The sequence below is a fragment of the Corythoichthys intestinalis genome, chromosome 6, assembly GCF_030265065.1.
Source record: "Corythoichthys intestinalis isolate RoL2023-P3 chromosome 6, ASM3026506v1, whole genome shotgun sequence".
Taxonomy (NCBI): Eukaryota; Metazoa; Chordata; class Actinopteri; order Syngnathiformes; family Syngnathidae; genus Corythoichthys; species Corythoichthys intestinalis.
Window position 1 is genome coordinate 33,468,547 of NC_080400.1, and position 7,714 is coordinate 33,476,260.

The 7,714-nt window shown below is 37.8% G+C and overlaps 1 protein-coding gene across 9 annotated transcripts in view; it reads left to right on the plus strand.

Annotated features, from left to right (window-relative positions):
- b3gat1a (beta-1,3-glucuronyltransferase 1 (glucuronosyltransferase P) a) overlaps positions 1-6,550 on the plus strand; it is a 121,553-nt gene extending 115,003 nt beyond the window's left edge. For 8 of the 9 annotated variants that reach the window (XM_057838298.1, XM_057838297.1, XM_057838300.1 and 5 more), the window contains one exon: positions 949-6,550. The gene's annotated coding sequence lies outside the window, so the exon portion shown is untranslated. The remainder of the gene's footprint in view (positions 1-948) is intronic. The other variant, XM_057838304.1, reaches the window with a different exon arrangement.
- Positions 6,551-7,714: the final 1,164 nt, after the last annotated feature.

Below are 7,714 nucleotides of genomic sequence, written 5' to 3' on the forward strand. Positions count from 1 at the left end.
CAAGTGGCGGAATAAAGTTAATGAAGAGCAGCGCCATGCACTGACAAACGTGTTTTGGCTCGCATTTCACAAAGCTAAACATGCACGTTCAATGAGCTCTTATGAGGAGGAGGACATCCCACTTTTACAAAGGCTTGGAGTTAATGTGGGAGCCGCATAATGCCCTTTATTTTGAATTAGTACTGCTTTTATGTTTATTTCTTTACATTTCACTTCAAAGTAATGGCAATTTTGTTGTGCCAGTTGATGTTAATCAGGCATTAATTGTTAATATAATTAATAAAAGGTATTTGGCTCTAACTAAAGCTTGTCATAATTTTATCGCATCAGGCGGGTCGGCTCTCAAGCTCAATGAGGACAAAGTCACATCTCCAGATCCTCCTCTGAGAACCTGGGCAAAAAAAATATGTGCACCCCTGATTATAGTGTCAAAGTGCTTTGAGTGCCTGAACGGTGCTGTACAAGTCTAACTCCATTTTTAATTAAGAGAATTTCTCTTCTCAAATATTGCTCAAACCTGACTTTCTCAAATCAACCTCCTTTGTCTCAATGATGTCTTTGCTCAATTTGACACATCACTTGCTCCTAAGGGTACCCTTAGGAGCACAAACTCAGAAACAAATAAGCAGAGAATGAGATAAATTTGAGATGATCAAATTCGTCTCACGAGACGACATTGAGCAACAGATGAGTAGCGAATTTTTGCTATGGGTTGTGAATAACTGGTTACCAGTCTATAGTGTCTTTCATACAAAGTCAGCAGGTATCGCCTCCAGCTCATCAAATTTAAAAGCGCTATAGAAGAAGAGTGGATTGGCTAAGAAAAGAGTTGGAGAAAGGCAACGATTACAAAAATATAACCCCTGCTCACCCCTTTGGTTAATGGACAGCTCCTGTCTATTCATTTCGAGTCATTTTCTAATAATGGCTTTTCTTTTTCTTTCACAGATTTGACTTTGGATTCTTGAACATTCTTGCTGAAGATGGCCTTTGAGGTCCAACATATGTGACATTTTCGTCCAAATGAACAAAGCCGTATCAATGTATTATATCAAAGCACAGATTGGCAGGAAGCGGCTTTTATTTATGAGGTCTCTGAACGAGACATCGTCAAGGACATCTGGCTAGACAGAGTGGGTGTTTCACCTCTTGCAACCTAACAAAAAGACAGCACAATTTCAACCAAGTCAGGTTATAGAAAAACCTTACACCTGAACAAAATTTATCAAAAAAGGAAAAACAATGAAAAATAATGGACTAACTTGTCTTTTGGATTTTACTCCAAGCGAATCACTGGAAGGAATGGAATGTTCTTTTGATAACGATGTAATGTTTGCGTTAATTTAATTGAACTTGTTTAGGTGTTGACAAAACTACTGATTCACACATTAACATTTACTGTTGCGTTACCATAATTCATACATTGAGTTATATTGAACACTTGAAGATGCCACAGTTGTAAATGTACATTTAAAAAAGAATTGCACCTTTTACTTAGCACTTAAAAATACACGGATGGTATTTCTTTGTGACAATGTGTGTAAATAATTCTTCATGGAAGCAATCAGGAAATATTGTTTAAAATGCATTGTAACTACTGTATTTATATTGGCCCATTATGAAAAATAATAGCACAGTAGAGGTTTTGATGAAAGGTCCAGTTTGTGATGAAAATCAATGCTGAAAAGCCAATTTTTTGGTTTCCTCATGTTACACATGCAACATTTCCCATTAATATTTTTTTTTGGGGGGGGGGGCAAAGGTTACAGCACTTGAATGTGGATAAGCCACATTACTGTCATGAAGTTTAAGAAATTACTTTTTTCCAATGTCAATTTTCTACTCGTGAGTATTCTCATACAGAATCTGACATATTTGGAGCAAGGCTCAGGCTTCTTAAATGCATTCCGTCAGGTGTCTTGGTTAAAGCTCATTCGATCAAAGGTGTTTATGGCAGGTACATACTAAACACTCCTCGACTTTTTAATCGATAAAATATTTCAAAACAAGCATATATATTTTCAAACAAGGCCTCTATTATTTAAAAAAAGTAATGATAATAATAATAATACTTATCAAAGTCATACAAGAGAGCTGGCTAAGAATAATTTGGCTGAAACAATCTTTGGAAGAATCGTACTACTAATGATGTCATTTCATGACTATCCAAATGTCATGCATGAACTCAACTTTCGACATCAGCAGCGGTAATAAAGCTATATTGTCTGTGACAGTAATATTCACATACATTTTCAACTAGATAAATCAGCGCTTATCTAAACTGCGCCGGGCAGAAGCAATTGGAGATGAGTCAAATGCCGAGCCTCTGTACTGCTGCCGAGTTATATCTCAACAGATGCATCGCCCGTAATACAGCACAACGGGAGGGCAGCCCATAAAGATTGTTCCAGTCTAAATACTACAATTGGTGAATCATGATACTGTCTCAGAAAAGGACAAAACTCACCATCCTTCCTGCTTTTATTTACTGCATGGCTGGGCACTTGCATTGGCCATAGGCATCATATCCTGCAATTTGTTTAACTGTTTTTTTCGTAAGTCTATATTTATTTGTGTATATATTTGAGGTACGGGTGTGCAATAAAACCACAGCATTGTCTGCCCTGTTCTGAAACAGCATGCACACACATGCACAAACACTGTAATCCACCATGGATCATCATATCAACAAATATGTAATTAGCAATAGTAGATTCAAATGATTTAAAAGGTTTTAAATTGTCTACAATATGAATGTGCAGTCAATCAGAAGCTCGCAGAAAACCCTTTTTTTTTTCTATATTTAATGGCATTTGATAAGCATTAACAGCCCTTTCAAAGGCTTCTAAGGCACAATACAATCCACATAAGTGCTCCCTTGTTTCCTCATCTTCACATTCATCCTCAAGAGAATCACACTTTATGCATGGGACTTTTAAAGGCTGTCCATTTGCCTCTGTGAATTTGTCTCAGAGAAAGATGGTATTTCAAGAACTGAGAAAAATAAACAACTGAGAACATCCTGACTGACATGACTATTATGTTCATTTGTATTATCTTCATATCTACTTTCCTGCTGGCCTTTGCTCATGTTTACTGTTCCTGACAAAATTATACCCCCATTATACCCACAGCTGAACTAGATGTAACCATTTAAGGTTTATTAAACGTTAGGGATCCTTTTGCTGAATTTTCCTGACCACTTGATGGTCACTCGTGAAGCATACTGTAATCGTTAAACCAAACCCCAAGAAAAATTGGCATATTTCAGCCAAGCCCATGAAGCCGTTTGATTAACAGAAGTGGTGGACTTCCTAAACGAGACGGCTACCAGGACTAGGAGTGGGAACCTTTTGGTACCTCACGATACGATAAGATTAGCGAAACAAAGCTCACAATAATGATGATCTGACGATATGGCGATACAACAATTATCTATTGGCAGTGTTATTAATAACGCTGTTAGAATATAACAGCGTTACTAACAGCGTTATTTTCTTCAGTAGTAAGTAATGCAATTAATTAATTTTCTCATCTTGGCAACGCCGTTAACGTTACTGAGGCGGGAAAGGCGTGCGTTATTATGCGTTGCGATGTTGGTTGACTGACGCAAGAAAAGTCTGAAAAAGACAGACTCACGGAGACGAGAGAGCAGAGCAGGAGTGGGGAGGACGCAAGGGAGTGTGACGCCGTTGCAAATGCGATGCTACCATGCTAGGAGGCTCCAATAATACCTGACTGTAGCCGATAGCCTACAATCTACGCCCACATGATGCTTCAGTAGATATCACATATATACAGAACTGTCATGTACGAGACGGAGGAACCAGTTGCGTATCGCAGACACAGGATTTTATTGATTTTGACAGGCAAAGGAAACAATCAGGTCAAGCGGTAATGGCTAGTTGGCATGCAAACATATGCTGAATCGATGACGACCTAACACTGAATGTTGTCTGTTCGAGGCTTACATAGTGTTCTTAGTTGTTCTTTGTGACATAATAAAGGGTACACAGTACATGTGACAAAAGCTTTGTGATGCATGAATGTGATGCAATATGCTGAAACATTAATAGCTGCAACATTAATACATGCAATATGATGAAACATTAATAGCTAAAACATTAACACATGACACAGAACTAGACGCAAATGACAGACACGGCGGCATTAACAACAAGTATAATAAAGAACTAGATGCGTTAGTAAACAGCCGCCATCTTAAAGCAGTAGACTTCTCAAGAAGGCTCTGTTGTAGAGAATCTTCCTAGCGAACCTAAGTAACTTTTTATCTAAAATACTCCTAAATCGGCAAAAGTTAACTTAAATCTATGTTTAAATGATGAAACAGTTTTAAAACTTACACAAGTCGAAAATAGACAGAAGGGAACTAATGCAATAACGGAAGCAATTTTAACAACTTTAACGGTTGATTCACAACATTAAATGACTTCCACACATAGCAAAGGTTGCTATCTAGTTATCGCAATATCTGCAATATCCCTGTGTCTAGTTAAGTTTAGGGTATAGAATTGGGCTAGGGCCAATTGTCCCCAAAACCCTTTAAACTTCACATTGGGTGACCGTTTTTTTTTTTTGTTTTTTGTTTTTTGACTAAAGATAAAAAAAACTTATCACCAGTTACTTTGCCAAGTAACTAATTACTCTTACATTTAGGTAACTGAGTTACTAATGCAATTACTTTATGGGTGAAGTAATTTGTAACTGTAATTAATTACTTTTTTAAAGTAAGATTAAAACACTGTCTATTGGACAGGAAAATCATTCCAGGATATTCTACAAAGAACTAATAAACAGAAAAACAAGATTCTGCTTACATTCAGGTAACTGAGTTACTAATGCAATTACTTTACGGGAGAAGTAATTTGTAACTAATGACTTTTTTAAAGTAAGATTAACAACACTGTCTATTGGTCAGGAAAATCATTCTAGAATATTCTACAAAGAACTAATAAACAGAAAAACAAGCTTCTGCTGTGAATTGGAATTAGTTTAACACTAGTAGACGTCCAATCCATTTGAACTGGGAGGGTGGCAGCGAATTTGTTCATTCGTTGTCATCTCTCTCACTTCAAATGGTTTGGACCTCTATGGACATCAGTGGCAGCCAATGCCAGGCAATGAGATAATTTTGGGCCATTTAAGGTCATTTACCTGTTTATTTTCAGTAACGTCCTGTTGATTTTGGGGTATTTTATGGGTCACTTCCTGTTTATTTTGCGTTACAGAACAGAACGTGACCTGGGAATCACCCAAATGAATAGGCAGTGACTCAAACTCAACAGGAAATCACCTTGAAATGCCCTAAAATGAACAGCAAGTGACCTGTTAATGCCCCGAAAATCGGACCAAATGACGGTGAATGCTCTGGTTTGAATGAACGAATGTTACCAGTCTAAATGGATTAGAGTTAACTGAGACACTATTATGGTGGAAGATTTTGGTAGCATTTTTTTTTTTTTTTTTTTTTTTTTTATACATTGACACCTTTATAAAACGATATCTCAATTCTTGACAGGAGCATATCGATAACCTTTTGGGATACAAAGTATCACGATAAATCACCATTTCGATATTTAGGACATTACAGAAGTTGACATTCCCCACAATTCAAAATAGTTCCCGGGTTTGCAAAAATGTCTTTGACAGTAAGTGTAACTGTGGTGTTCGTTAACACTCAATTGGCACTTTGTGTACACCAGAACACAATTTCTGTAATGAACGGCAAGCTATTGAACGGGCACACCAAAAAAACAGATATGACAAAAAATCTGAATTATGCATTAAGACCTGATGTATTAACCTAGCCTATGAGTGGCCCAAAAACCTTCTTCTGCAAGGATTTGGACATTTTTTGTGAGAGTCAAGCACAAGAACTTCTTCACAGCTCCTCGATCACGTCTTTGTTTTCAACATTTCAGTGACGACAGCTTTGAAAGCCTAGGAAGATACAACCTTGGTTTTTCAAACACGTAAGAAGACCCTTACTGGCTTTTCTAATTCTAAAATTTCATGGAATTTTGTTGATATAGGAGGGCAAAACCAACTGCTTGTTCGTTGAATTATGACCTGTTTTTATTTTGTTTTGTTGCTTGCCTGTCATAAGACAGCTGACAGGTTGTCTATTCATTTCAAATTGCTGTTTATTACTTGATTGCACCCTGTTTTTTGTTGTTGCTTGCGTGTCACAAGACAGCTGACAGGTTGTCTCTCCATGTCAATTTGATATATTTATTACAAGATCTATATAACTACTTGTCTGTTTTTGCAATTACTGATAATTATATCACAGAATGACTGGGGAAAGAAAGGTTCAGAGAGAAATTACGATGCTAGACATAGGCCAACCACTCTTCCTTTCATGAAGTGTCAAGCTGCCTACCAGCCTCATGACCAACGTCTACTGTGCCGAGTAAATCATCGTCCTCTGACGCCTCAGGTTCTAACACGTAAGGACTAATTGTAGATAATCTTTCCTGGGAGCCTTTGCCGTCGTTAGCGTCACAAAGGAACGATCCTGAATGGTTACTTTCGGAGGAAATATCACTGATATCGTTGCTGCTGCTCTGCACGCAGTGGATAGTCATATGTTGTGTTCAGGAAATTACGTCACACTTCCGGGTTTGGAAATGCAGCATTGATGGAGTGCAAAAAAACTTAAGAAATGCAGATATTCCTCCATCAGAAATGACATGGTTGTTTCGACCAACTCGTCCAAAGTTTATATTCATAACATTACACGAAAATCTGAAAAGCTCTTCACCTGCCCTTTCAAAGTGAAGAACGACAAAGTAGCCACTTCAATCCTTGGCTTTTTGAGTATGCTGCCCCTGAAAAAAAAGGGTGTAGCCACCCCAGATTTGAATAATGTACCAGTAACTACTATATTTGACTGTTTCCTTGTGGTTTATTTAAACATTTTAACATGCAATTCAACACAGGCCCTGCCTTGTCTATCAGTGTTCTCCAGGGATCCATTGCATAAGAGGAAGGAGACGTGGACTTCAGCACACTCACAGTGCATTCACACTTCCTGACCACAATCGGTGACAGGAGCTGTCTCTTAAACATGCCTGACACCTGAGAAAATATCGTCTTACATCACTCGTTCCTTCATTTCTGCTTCACAACCTCCACATCCTCAGAAGTCAAGGTGCTATATAATGAAAAGTTACTGTTGAACTAGAATATTACCATCTGCTTGCTGCTGCTCTAATACTTGCGCGATCTTTCTTGATGTGAAAGCTACCAGCGCTGCCGAGGTTAAGGCAAGGCCATATGGAGTGGGTGGTCGTGCTGGTTCGCTGGGTCTGAGAAAAACCGGACAAGATGGCAAGATAAAGATGAGGATGTAGCCTCTTGCCTTCTTTTACAGAATTCTGAAAAACATAATAATCAGTCTACTTCCATGACGCACTGCAAAAGTATTTATTATTAACAGGCTGGAATGCCAGGGTTAGGACAATTTTAGTTTGATATCTTAATTGATCAGCAGGATAATTTTAGAATTGATTATTTCTTTGATTAATTCATTATTTAAAACATAAGTTAGTTGGTGTAGAAATCCTTGTTATAACGTACCTGAGATATGACCTTGTCAGTAATGATTAAAAGGTAGTGTGGTTTTTTTTTTGTGTGTGCGTGTGTGTGTGTGTATGTGTGTGTCACGTTCAGTGTTGTTAATCTTACTGAA